Source organism: Scyliorhinus torazame, chromosome 6, assembly GCF_047496885.1.
Source record: "Scyliorhinus torazame isolate Kashiwa2021f chromosome 6, sScyTor2.1, whole genome shotgun sequence".
Lineage (NCBI taxonomy): Eukaryota > Metazoa > Chordata > Chondrichthyes > Carcharhiniformes > Scyliorhinidae > Scyliorhinus > Scyliorhinus torazame.
The window spans coordinates 66,531,453-66,545,258 of record NC_092712.1 but is presented as its reverse complement, the minus strand read 5'-3'; positions in this window follow the sequence as shown (position 1 = coordinate 66,545,258).

Genomic DNA, 13,806 nt, shown 5'->3' with positions numbered 1-13,806 from the left:
GATTTCGGAACCATTGTTTACAGCAAGAAACAATGAAAAAAGTCAACTAGCTCCGTAGGCAGTTGCCAGAAGATAAAAGATTAGACAGGTCTCTTTACAGATCAGTGAGGTAGAAATGACATCAAAAACAGGAAATTACAGCTGTGGGAACTTTATACTTCATATCAATCTTCACAGAGGCAGACTGCAGGCTAATTTCAGTTTCATCACATTAGCTCAGGAATCTTAATTGGTAAAAATGTCAATAAAGCATGTGTTTTGATGAACCCCTGGGAGCTGATGGAGAGATCTATCCGGAATTAATTTTAATTTTGACTCCCTATAAAGTCAGAATTTTGGGCGGCACGGTGGTGCAGTGATTAGCACTGCTGCCTCATGGTGCCAGGGATCTGGGTTCGATCCCGGCCCTTGGTCACTGCCCATGTGGAGTTTGCACATTCTCATGTCTGCGTGGGTCTCACCCCCACATCCAAAGATGTGCAGGGTAGGTGGATTGGCCACGCTAAAATTGTCGCTTAATTTTTAAAAAAAAGAATTGGGTACTTTAAATTTTAAAAAAAATAAAGTCAGCATGTTAAGGTTAGCATTATTGATATCAGCACCAGTGAAAGTTTTAACAAAACGTGACTTGGGTTCCATGGTGGCAATTTTTAATACTGGGAAACAAACTTGCTTTTTCTGCCTTATCTTCTCTCTGCAAAGAATCTCAGAGCAGTCAGCGCTCATTGTTTTCAAATAAAGTCACAGTTGGTATGCAGGCAGATAGTCTGCACATAACAACCCGACCAACTCCAAGAAGAAGAAGAACTGATTCATGTGATTTTCGTTGGCAGTGTTGGCTGAGGGATGAATATTGTTCAGATAATTGAGAGGAATCCTTGCTGTTTTCAAAATTGTGCAATGGGATTTTCAATTGTTGAACTGGATGAAGGATTGGCTAACGAACAGGAAACAAAGAGTCACGATAAACGGGTCATTTTGAGGTTGGCAAACGGTCACCAGGGGAGTGCCACAGGGATCAATGCCAGGGCCTCAATTATTTACAATCATTTTAGTGAGTTGGATGAAGGGACCAAATGTATTGCAGCCAAATGTACTGAAGATATGGACATGAATTCAGCAGCCATTAACTCACAAGATCAGCACAGCTGTAATTTCTAAACTACTGCTGGTCACATGCTGATTGACATCCTGGCTACTTGCTCATTTACATATTCCCTTTAAGTGATATCACAACGGCCCCTTTTTTTTCCAAGGAAACATTTTTAATAACGGCACAGGGAGTCCACAACGAGTAAAGTAAGAAACAAAGTTTTATTCACACAAACAATATGTACACTACCCGTTAGATCCCTACCAGGATCCAGCTCTGATGTGCCTTACTGGCCAACCTTATATAAATGGATTAATTGAGATACCCCGTCCCCTAGAGGGGGAGATCATATTCCACCAGGAGCACGGGAAAGACACGCCTTCCCACCCCGTAGGTCCCATGCGGGATATTATATTACACATATTAAAATAATTTGCACAATAGACTGGTTGTGAAAACTATCTACATGAAAGATATATCTCTGTTTAAGAGTTTAAAAATTCAAGAGTCTGTATAACCTACGGATGGCTTGCTGTTTCTCCTGGATCTCATGATGGTATGACCTTCCTGAGGTCTAGATTTGTCACTTAGGTGTTCTTTACTTGTAGGTGTGTTGCTATCTGTGTATGCTGGATTGTTGATTATTTTCAAGGCAGTCTTCCTCAATTTCATTTTCTGAGTTCATCTTTGGATGTGACACAGATGCAGTTGAAGAGCTGGGTGTTATATTGTGTAATTCCCTTAGTTGGCTTCTGTTTCTCCTTCATGTCTCTTCGATGTTGTGATCTCATAGGATCTAGGCTCACTGACTGCACACTTTGGATACTCCTGTGGGTGACCAAATTCCCTGGGTAGGATGTATGCCCCGACCCTCTGTCCTACAGATGGACTTGACGGTTCTGTACCTGCATGTTAGGGTGTGTGCTGCCATCATTCTCCCTTCTTTTTCGGGATATTTCTCCTGTATATCTGAGAATTGGGATAGATTTTGGCTTGGCAAGGTTGCCCCATCTAAAGGGGACAAGTGTTCTCAAGTGTAGCATGGCAATACTGAGATCTTGATTCCTTTCCCTGCATTTCATGATTAATGCCTTAATGTTGTGAACCATTTAGAACATAGAACATTACAGCGCAGTACAGGCCCTTCGGCCCTCGATGTTGCGCTGACCTGTGAAACCACTCTAAAGCCCATCTACACTATTCCCTCATCGTCCATATGTCAACTTTACTTAGCAAAACCGTCGGATAGAGGACAGTGTAGTAAGTCTGTCACTTAATAAATAAATAACCTTTATTGTCACAAGTAGGCTTTCATTAACACTGCAATGAAGTTATTGTGAAAAGCCCCTGATCGCCACATTCCAGTACACAAAGGGAGAATTCAGAATTCTCAGCTGGTATGGGTATTGAACCCGCGCTGCTGGCCTTGTTCTGCATCACAAACCAGCTGCCTAGCCCACTGAGCTAAACCAGCCCTGTCTGTACAGAGTGTGCCCTGTTCAGTGCACATGCTCCTTAAAGATTTGACAATATATCATGGCCCACTGTTCGGTATGATCTCTTCAGGTGTACCGACCAAACTGAATATTGCACCCATTGTGTTCGCCATAGACACACTTGAGGCGTCCTTCAGTTGTCTGCTGATTGGGAACTTGGAAAAGTAATAAGTAACTCGGAGAAAGTTGTCACCACACAGAGTGAATTAATTTGTTGTGATTTTAGACCAAGAATATGATGGAATCTCTTGAATGTGTAAAGGCTTTTTGTGTTGATGTGATTGGTGACCCTAACATTTTCCGCACATCCTGAAATGAAATGAAATGAAATGAACATCCTCACTACCTTTTTAATATTGTTGCTCGTCCCTGGCCAATACACAGTTTCCCTTGCCAGGTAACTTCTTCACTCTTTGCTATCCAACTCGTTCTTAAACTTTTTCTGAATGTGCACCCTGTACTTTCTTGGAGGTTTGTTCAACAGAATTGCATCCTCTCTAAGATGTAGCAGAGCATCACTTCTGAAGTTTCCTTTGTGTTGAATCTGACTGTGTCTAACTGCTATAAATCGTGCACTGATTCAAAGGAATTATTTTTGATCTCTTCTGCTGAACTTGGTGTATTGGTGATCTTGACTATGGTCATAATGTTGACTTCCATGCTTACTGATAACAGCTATTTCTGGTTCACTCATGTCCACCAGCTGAAATAACTGTGGTTGTCATGCAGACTTGCTGTAGCTGCCGTGCAATGAATGGGTGACCCAGGGTACACAATTAGATTGTATATTGTAGGTCGTATCATTGACTTCCAGTGATCCAGACTCATATCCTTCAGAATCCTGACTAGCAATGTTATGTATTCACTCCCATGTTGACGTCGGCCGTGAATGCATATTTGGTGTTTTTTTTGAGCATATAATATTGATATAGTGAAAGCATCTGTTTGACTTCAACCAGATATTGGGGTAAATTTCCCGGTTTCACCCATCGTGGGAATCATCGCAAGCTGGACGGAAAATTTGACGGACCATTTAAAGGTCCACTGAGCAGGAATTTCCGATCTTGGGGTGGGCACGACCGGAAAATCCAAAACATTGTGTTACATTGTGCGGCACGGCAGCAAAATGGTTAGCACTATTGCTTCACAGCTCCAGGGTCTCAGGTTCGATTCCCGGCTTGGGTCACTGTCTGTGCGGAGTCTGCACATTCTCCCTGTGCCTGCGTGGGTTTCCTCCGGGTGCTCCGGTTTCCTCCCACAGTCCAAAGATGTGCAGGTTAGGTGGATTGGCCAAGCTAAATTGCCCTTAGTGTCCAAAAAGGTTAGGTTGGGTTACGGGGATAGGGTGGAGGTATGGGCTTAAGTCGGGTGCTCTTTCCAAGGGCCGGTGCAGACTCGGTGGGCTGAATGGCCTCCTTCTGCACTGTAAATTCAATGAAATTCTATGAAATTCACAGTGTTGGAAGGCTTGCTCACTTTCCAGTTGCTATTTCCACTCTTAATCTTCACTCTGGTCACTAACCTTGTATATGTGCTTGTACGTAAGCAGGTCCCTGGCACATTCCCTATTGTTGCTGTCAATATGGTGCACATACTTTTTGTTTGGTTGTTTCTTATTGCAACCTCTGACTGTAATTTCAGAACCAGATCGCCGACATTAGCGAGCCCAGTGTCCTTTTACACCACATATCCTGCACATATATTGGAACGTAGGAAAACTTTTCTGGTGGGTGAGAAAAACTGCACATCCCATATGGCTTACTTGCTTTCTGCATCTTGGTTACTGTACTAATACTGGTTGCTGCACCTACCCTTGCAGGTGTTGTTGTCCAGCCACAATTAGATTGGATTTGTTTATTGTCACGTGTACCATGGTACAGTGAAAAGTATTTTTCTGTGAGCAGCTCCACAGACCATTAAGGACATGGAAAGAAAAGGGAATAAAAGAAAATACATAATAGGGCAACACAAGGTACACAATGTAACTACATAAGCACCGACATTGGATGAAGTATACAAGGTGTAGTGTTAATGAGGTCAGTCCATAAGAGGGTCATTTAGGAGTCTGGTAACAGTGGGGAAAAAGCTATTTTTGAGTCTGTTCGTGCGTGTTCTCAGACTTCTGTATCACCTGCCCGATGGAAGAAGTTGGAAGAGTGAGTAAGCCGGGTGGGAGGGGTCTTTGATTATGCTGCCCGCTTTCCCCAGGCAGCGGGAGGTGTAAATGGAGTCAATGGATGGGAGGCAGTTTTGTGTGATAGACTGGGAGGTGTTCACGACTCTCTGAAGTTTCTTGCGGTCCTGGGCCGAGCAGTTGCCATACCAGGCTGTGATGCAGCCAGATAGGATGCTTTCTGTGGTGCATCTGTAAAAGTTGGTAAGGGTTAATGTGGACATGCCGAATTTCCTTAGTTTCCTGAGGAAGTGTAGGCACTGTTATGCTTTCTTGGTGGTAGCGTCGACGTGGGTGGACCAGGACAGATTTTTGGAGATGTGTACCCCTAGGAATTTGAAACTGCTAACCATCTCCACCTCGGCCCCATTGATGCTGACAGGGGTGTGTACAGTACTTTGCTTCCTGAAGTCAACGACCAGCTCTTTAGTTTTGCTGGCATTGAGGGAGAGATTGTTGTCGCTACACCACTCCACTAGGTTCTCTATCTCCCTCCTGTATTTTGACTCGTCGTTATTCAAGATCCAGCCCACTATGGTCGTATTGTCAGCAAACTTGTAGATGGAGTTGGAACCAAATTTTGCCACGCAGTCGTGTGTGTACAGGGAGTAGAGTAGGGGGCTAAGTACGCAGCCTTGTGGAGCCCCGGTATTAAGGACTATTGTGGAGGAGGTGTTGTTGTTCATTCTTACTGATTGTGTGAAAATTGCTTTGCATTTTCTGCCATCTTTAGTCGTGTGTCAATATTGTGACCATTCTGTTTCTCCAAAAGGTCTTGCCCAGTTCAAAATTGACTGCACAGCTCTGAACCAACTTACTGCTCCCATAACCATCCCAATCTAGCTAGTCCACAAATCGGATACTCACTGTCCTGCAAAGTACTGCCTGTAGAGGGATTCTGCTTTTCGAAGTTTCAACAGCCTCTGTTTAGGTACCAAATCTTATCTCATGTGTCTCATCCTGTGATCTTCAAATTCACATCCCTGCCATTATGTTGTGTTTCTATGTTTGCTTTGCACAGACACAGTACAGGGTGGCTCAGCAGACAGATCAACTTTATGGATTCAGCAACCATTACTCACAAGGACAGTGCAGCTGAAATTCCGACACACACTACACACTACTACATGTTGCTTAACATGACATCCCGGCTACTCGTTCATCTGCATATTCCCTTAACGTGATATCACAACAATAGGTAGGAAAACACATTGTGAGGAGGACAAATCAAGTTTGAAAGGGATGTAGATAGGTTAAATGAGGGGACAAAAATGGCAGATGGAGTGTAATACAGGAAAATGTGAGGTCATGCACTTTGGCAGGAGGAATAGGAAAGCAGAATGTTATTTAAATGGAGGGAAATTGTACAATGCTGTGGTACAGATCGCCCTGGGTGCCTTCATACGTGAATCACAATAAGTTAACATGCAGGTACAGAAAGTGATTTTAGAGGCAAATGGAATTTTGATCTATAGTGCAAGGGGGACTCAGTGTAAAAGTAAGGAAGTATTGCTGCAATTGTACAGGGCATTGGTGAGAGCAGATGTAGAGTAATGTGTACAGCTTTGGTTTCCTTACATAAGAAGAAATATACATGCATTGGAAACAGTTCAGAGAAAGTTCATTAGGCAGATTCCTGGAATGAAGGGGTTGTCTTATGAGGAAAGGGTAAGCAGATTGGAGTTGTACTCATTGGATTTATGAAGAATGAGAGGTGATCTGATTGAAACATTTTAGATTATGAGGGGGCTTGACAGGATAGATGTGAAGAGAATATTTCCCATCATGGGAGAATCTAAAGCTCGGGGGCACATTTAATACATCATTGACAAGGAATGTCTTCCCTCAGGGACATGTTAATCTTTGGAATTCTGTTTCCCGGAGAGTAGTGGAGGTTGGATAATTGAATATATTCAACACAGAGTGAGGCAGATTTTCAATTTATGAGGAGGTCAAACATTCTGGGGAGTAAGAAGAAACATGGACTTAAGGCCACGATCAGATCAGCCACGATCTTAACAAAGGCCGAAAGGCCTGCTGCTGTTCCTTTTGCTGATCTGAGAAATGCATCAATTATTTGGCTGGTGGGAGAATTGAAATGACTTTTAATTCTTTTTAAGCCCCTGTTGCAAATACCTCACTGGAGTTATTCATTGAATAGTTAAATCCATGTGGAAGTCATAAAGCTTATTGGCTTTCAGTGCTTTGTGGAGAGGGAGGCTGGCTGTGATTGCAGCGTGGAGTGCTCAGGAAGTAGTGCTTGGGAATGGGGAATTTCTTCAGCCAGAGGGTGATGAATCTGTGGAACTCTTTGCCACAGAAGGCTGTGGAGGCAATTCACTGAGTGTCTGTAAGACAGAGATAGATAGGTTCTTGATTAATAAGGGGATCAGGGGTTATGGGGAGATGGCAGGAGAATGGGGACGAGAAAATATCAGCCATGATTGAATGCCGGAGCAGACTCGATGGGCCGAGTGGCCTAATTCTGCTCCTATGTCTTATGGTCTTATGGGGGCGGAAGGAAAGGTACCATCTTGGGAGGAGGGATCCTAGCTAGGTGGTGGAGTGTACTTCGATGATTGGCTGCATGGAGAGGCAGGCCACTGGGTTTATTGTGGGCGAGCATGATGATCTTGGTGGGTGAAGATGAAGGTGACAATTGGCATGGGGCAGGACGATGACTTCCTTGACCAAAATGTGAGGAAGATTCCTGCTCTTCCTAGCAAATGAGGAGTACGGGAAATGGCACTTGTGGAACTTGCAGCTTCCATTTCCTTTTCACCGCCAGGATTCCCGACCTTAAAAAAAACAGCATGGCATCTTTAGAACTGATATCAGTTGCATGGCAGGAGTATTAAATTTAAAAAAACATTATAAAAATTTCAAATAGTCTATTCAAAATAAATATTTCACTCAGTAAGTTTGGTATCCCAAATGTGGCATAGTATGGATCTCAGTTCAATGTTTTTTTTTTAATAAACATTTTATTGAGGTATTTTTGGTATTATAACAACAACAAAATAAACAATGTACATGAAACTATAAACATAGTGGAAAAGCCACCTCCCTCCCTTACAGGTCCCACCTTTACTAACCCCGTACTCTAAGCTAAACTACCCCCGCCCCCGCCCTCCCCCCCCCCCCCGCCCCCCCCTTTCCACGAAGAAGTCGACGAACGGTTGCCACCTCCGAGCGAACCCTAACAGTGACCCGCTCAAGGCAAACTTGATTTTCTCCAAACAGAGAAAGCTAGCCATATCCAATAGCCAGGTCTCCAACTTCAAGGGCTTTGAGTCCCTCCAAGCTAATCGTATCCATCTTCGGGCTACCAGGGAAGCAAAGGCCAGAACGTCTGCCTCTTTCTCCTCCTGGATTCCCGGGTCTTCCGACACGCTGAAAATCGACATCTCTGGACTCGGTGCCACCCTTGTTTTTAGCACCGTGGACATGACATCTGCAAACCCCTGCCAAAATCCCCTAAGCTTCGGACATGCCCAGAACATGTGGACATGGTTCGCTGGTCCTCCCGCACATTTTACACACCTGTCTTCCACCCCAAAGAATCTGCTCATCCAGGCTGCTGTCATATGAGCCCGGTGAACGACCTTGAATTGTATCAGGCTGAGCCTGGCACATGATGCCCATAGACCATCTTCCATCTCTCCTCCCAGCTCCTCCTCCCACTTGCGCTTCAGCTCCTCGGTCTGCGTCTCCTCTGACCCCATAAGTTCTTTCTAAATGTCAGAGGCGCTCCCCTCTTTGAGGATAGCAAATGTGGTCCCTTTGTTCAAAAAGGGGAGCAGAGACAACCCCGGCAACTATAGACCGGTGAGCCTCACGTCTGTAGTGGGTAAAGTCTTGGAGGGGATTATAAGAGACAAGATTTATAATCATCTAGATAGGAATAATATGATCAGGGATAGTCAGCATGGTTTTGTGAAGGGTAGGTCATGCCTCACAAACCTTATCGAGTTCTTTGAGAAGGTGACTGAACAGGTAGACGAGGGTAGAGCAGTTGATGTGGTGTATATGGATTTCAGCAAAGCGTTTGATAAGGTTCCCCACGGTAGGCTATTGCAGAAAATACGGAGACTGGGGTTTGAGGGTGATTTAGAGATGTGGATCAGAAATTGGCTAGCTGAAAGAAGACAGAGGGTGGTGGTTGATGGGAAATGTTCAGAATGGAGTTCAGTTACAAGTGGAGTACCACAAGGATCTGTTCTGGGGCCGTTGCTGTTTGTCATTTTTATCAATGACCTAGAGGAAGGCGCAGAAGGGTGGGTGAGTAAATTTGCAGACGATACTAAAGTCGGTGGTGTTGTCGATAGTGTGGAAGGATGTAGCAGGTTACAGAGGGATATAGATAAGCTGCAGAGCTGGGCTGAGAGGTGGCAAATGGAGTTTAATGTAGAGAAGTGTGAGGTGATTCACTTTGGAAGGAATAACAGGAATGCGGAATATTTGGCTAATGGAAAAGTTCTTGAAAGTGTGGATGAGCAGAGGGATCTAGGTGTCCATGTACATAGATCCCTGAAAGTTACCACCCAGGTTGATAGGGTTGTGAAGAAGGCCTATGGAGTGTTGGCCTTTATTGGTAGAGGGATTGAGTTCCGGAGTCAGGAGGTCATGTTGCAGCTGTACAGAACTCTGGTACAGCCGCATTTGGAGTATTGCGTACAGTTCTGGTCACCGCATTATAAGAAGGACGTGGACGCTTTGGAGCAGGTGCAGAGGAGATTTACCAGGATGTTGCCTGGTATGGAGGGAAAATCTTATGAGGAAAGGCTGATGGACTTGAGGTTGTTTTCGTTGGAGAGAAGAAGGTTAAGAGGAGACTTAATAGAGGCATACAAAATGATCAGGGGGTTGGATAGGGTGGACAGTGAGAGCCTTCTCCCGCGGATGGAAATGGCTGGCATGAGGGGACATAGCTTTAAACTGAGGGGTAATAGATATAGGACAGAGGTCAGAGGTAGGTTCTTTACGCAAAGAGTAGTGAGGCCGTGGAATGCCCTACCTGCTACAGTAGTGAACTCGCCAACATTGAGGGCATTTGAAAGTTTATTGGATAAATATATGGATGATAATGGCATAGTGTAGGTTAGATGGCTTTTGTTTCGGTGCAATATTGTGGGCTGAAGGGCCTGTACTGCGCTGTATTTTTCTATGTTCTATGTTCGCCTACCCACCCTCTGGAAACTACCCTGTCCTGAATCCCCCTTAGTGGTAGGAGTGGGAAGGTTGACACCCGTTTACGTAGGAAGTCCCGCACCTGCAGGTACTTGAATTTGTTTCCCCTCGCCAACCCAAACTTCTCCTCCAGTGTCCTCATACTCGGAAAACTGCCATCTGTAAACATATCCCTCATCCTCTCAATCCCTGCTTCCCTGGCTCCGGCATATCCGGAACCCCCCATCCATACTTCCTGGGGAAAACCGGTGATTACTACAGATTGGGGACCAGACCGATGCTCCCTCTGCTCCCACATGTCTCCTCCATTGCCCCCAGACTCTCAGGACCGCCACTACCACGGGGCTGGTGGAGTACCATGCCACCGGGAACGGCAGAGGCGCAGTTACCAACGGCCTCAGACTGGTACCCTTGCATGAAGCTGCCTCCATTCGCTCCCAAGCCGACCCCTCCCCCACCACCCACTTCCTGATCATGGCTATATTCGCCGCCCAGTAATAGTTACTAAAATTTGGCAGCGCGAGCCCACCCTCCCCCCGACTCCGCTCAAGCATTACCTTCCTTACTCGCGGGGTCTTGCCCGCCGAAACAAAGCCAGTGATCACTTTATTGTCCCGTTTAAAAAAGGACCGCGGAATAAAGATGGGGAGACATTGAAGTACAAACATGAATCTCGGGAGGACCATCATCTTCACCGTCTGCACCCTCCCAGCTAATAACAACGGGAGCGCGTCCAATCTCCGAATATCGTCCTTCATTTGGTCTACTAGCCGGGCCAGATTGAATTTGTGCAGCCGGTCCCATTCCCGCGCCACTTGAATACCTAGGTACCTAAAGCTTCCCCCTAGTAATCTAAAATGGCAGCTCCCCCAATCCCCTCTCCTGTCCCCTTGCCTGGGCCGCAAACATTTCACTTTTCCCCATATTTAGCTTATACCCCGAAAACCGGCCAAATTCCCCGAGAATCCACATGATTTCTTCCATCTCCTCTATTGGGTCTGATACGTACAGAAGCAAGTCGTCTGCATAGAACGAGACTCTGTGCTCCACCTCCACCCTGGACCAGCCCCCTCCAGTCCCTTGAGGCTCTCAAAGCAATTGCCAACAGCTCTATAGCTAGCGCGAACAACAGTGGGGAGAGGGGGCATTTCTGTCTCGTCCCCCGGTGCAGTCTAAAATAGTCCGATGTTGGCCTATTCATCCGTACGCTTGCTACAGGATCCTGATACAGCAACCTGACCCAGTCAATAAAGCCCCGCCCGAATCTGAACCGTCCCAGTATCTCCCCCAGATAATCCCATTCTACCCGATCAAAAGCCTTTTCTGCATCCATTGCGATCACTACCTCCACCTCCCTACCTTCCGGGGGCATCATGATCATGTTTAACAATCTTCTTACATTGGCCACCAACTGCCTGCCCTTAACAAACCCCGTCTGGTCCTCCCCAATAACGTCCAGAACACAATCCTCAATCCTGGAGGACAACATTTTAGCCAGCAGTTTGGCATCCACATTCAACAGGAATATCGGCCTGTAGGACCCACACAGCTCCGTGTTCTTGTCCCGCTTCAGAATCAGCGAAATCGTGGCCTGTGACATTGACGGGGGCAGCACCCCTCTCTCCCTTGCCTCATTGAACATCCTTATCAACACCGGCCCCAATATCCCAGAGAACCTTTTATAAAACTTCACTGGGTACCTGTCCGGCCCCGGGGCTTTCCCCGACTGCATGGCCTTCAGACCCTCTACTATCTCTTCCAACCCGATTGGGGCCCGCAGCCCTTCTACCAGCTCCCCGTCCACCTTTGGGAAATTCAGCCCCCCCAAGAAGTGCCTCATCCCCTCTGGCCCTGTAGGGGGTTCCGACCTATACAGCCTACTGTAGAAATCCCTAAACGCCTTATTCACCCCTGTTGAATCTCCAACCAGGTTCCCATCTCCGTCATTTACTTTCCCTATCTCCCTGGCTGCATCCCTCTTTCCAAGCTGCTGTGCAAGCATTCTGCTGGCCTTCTCTCCATGCTCATAGATCGCCCCCCTTGCCTTTCTCAGCTGTTTCACAGCCCTCTCTGTGGTTAACAGGCCGGACTCCGCCTGCAGCCTCCGCCGTTCCTTTAAAAGCCCTGCCTCTGGGGTCTCTGTATATCTCCTATTGATCTGTAATATCTCCTTTACCAGTCAGTCCATCTCTGCCCTGTCCACCTTCTCCCTAAGGCCCGGATCGAGATCAGCTCCCCTCTGACCACCGCCTTCAGTGCTTCCCAGACCACCGCTGCTGAAATTTCCCCCGTGTCGTTGACCTGCAGGTAGCTCTGAATACATTTCCTCAGCCGCTCGCACACCCCTTCATCAGCCAAAAATCCCACATCTAACCTCCAGTGCGGGCGCTGGTTACTGTCTTTACTAACCTGCAGGTCATCCCAGTGCAGAACATAGTCTGAGATTGTGATCGCCGAGTACCCCATGTCCACCATCCCTGCCAGCAAGGCCCTGCTCAAAATAAAGAAATCAATCCGGGAATACACTTTATGCACATGTGAGTAGAAGGAGAACTCTTTCACCCTCGGCTGCCCAAATCTCGATGGACACCCCCCCGCCTCCCCCCCCCATCTGCTCCATGAACCCTTTTAGTTCCTTTGCCATTGCTGGCACCCTGCCGATTTTCGAGCTTGACCGGTCAATAACTGTGTTGAAGTCCCCTCCCATGACCAACCTGTGCGCGTCCAGGTCCAGTATCTTCCCCAGCATCCTATTTATAAACTCCACATCATCCCAATTTGGCGCATACACATTTATTGATACCACCTGCAGCCCCTCCAGTTTCCCACGAACATAATGTACCAACCTCCCACATCCGAGACTATTCTACCCGTCTCAAACACCACCTGCTTATTGATCAGGATCGAGACCCCTCTAGTCTTTGAATCCAGTCCTGAGTGAAAGACCTGACTGACCCAGCCTTTCCTCAATCTAATCTGGTCAGTTACTCTAAGGTGTGTCTCCTGCAACATTACCACATCTGCCTTTAGTCCCCTAAAATGCGCGACACACAAGCCCTCTTGACCGGCCCATTTAACCCTCAATCATTCCAGATGATCAGCCTAGTTGGGGGGCTCATTGCCCACCCCCTTCGCCGATCAACCATCCCCTTTCTTGGGCCAGCCTCCAGCCCATGCTCCGCGCCTCCACCGCCCCGCCCCCAGGCAGCCTCCGCCCCCAACCTCCTCTCTGTCCCTTAGCACAAGTCCCTCCCTCATCAGCAGAACATTTCCCCCTCTCCCCCCCCCCTAGTAACAACACTCTATAACCCAACCCCTTTAATAAACCGAACATATGCACATCCCCCACTATGCTTCCATGACTAGCCCACCCAGCTGGCTTGGTGGCCCCCATCCCTGGCGCCGGATAGTCTCCCACCTATTGTTCCCTCACCCTGCTCATACAAACATACTCCAACATCAAACAATCCCCACACAATTGCCCGACAGAAAAACACCAAAATCTAAACAAGCACACCTCCATCCTCCAACAGTGCAAATGAAAACCTTAACTCACTCAGCTCTGCCACTGGTCCCAAATCAATATAGAAGGCATTACAAATAGCTTCCACAAAACGAAAAATTAGAAACTTTTTTTTAAAGAGCAAAAAAGAATGAAAGTTGCAGCAAAGTTTAAAAGTTCTCAGTCCACCACCAGTCCTTTCCTTTTCACAAAGTCCAGCGCTTCCTCAGGCGACTTGAAAGAAAAGTGCTGTTCCTCGTATGTGACCCAGAGACGGGCCGGATACAACAGTCCGAACTTCACCTTTTTGTCAGTTCAATGTTAAGCAGTTTGGTGAGTTTTCATTCTTTGA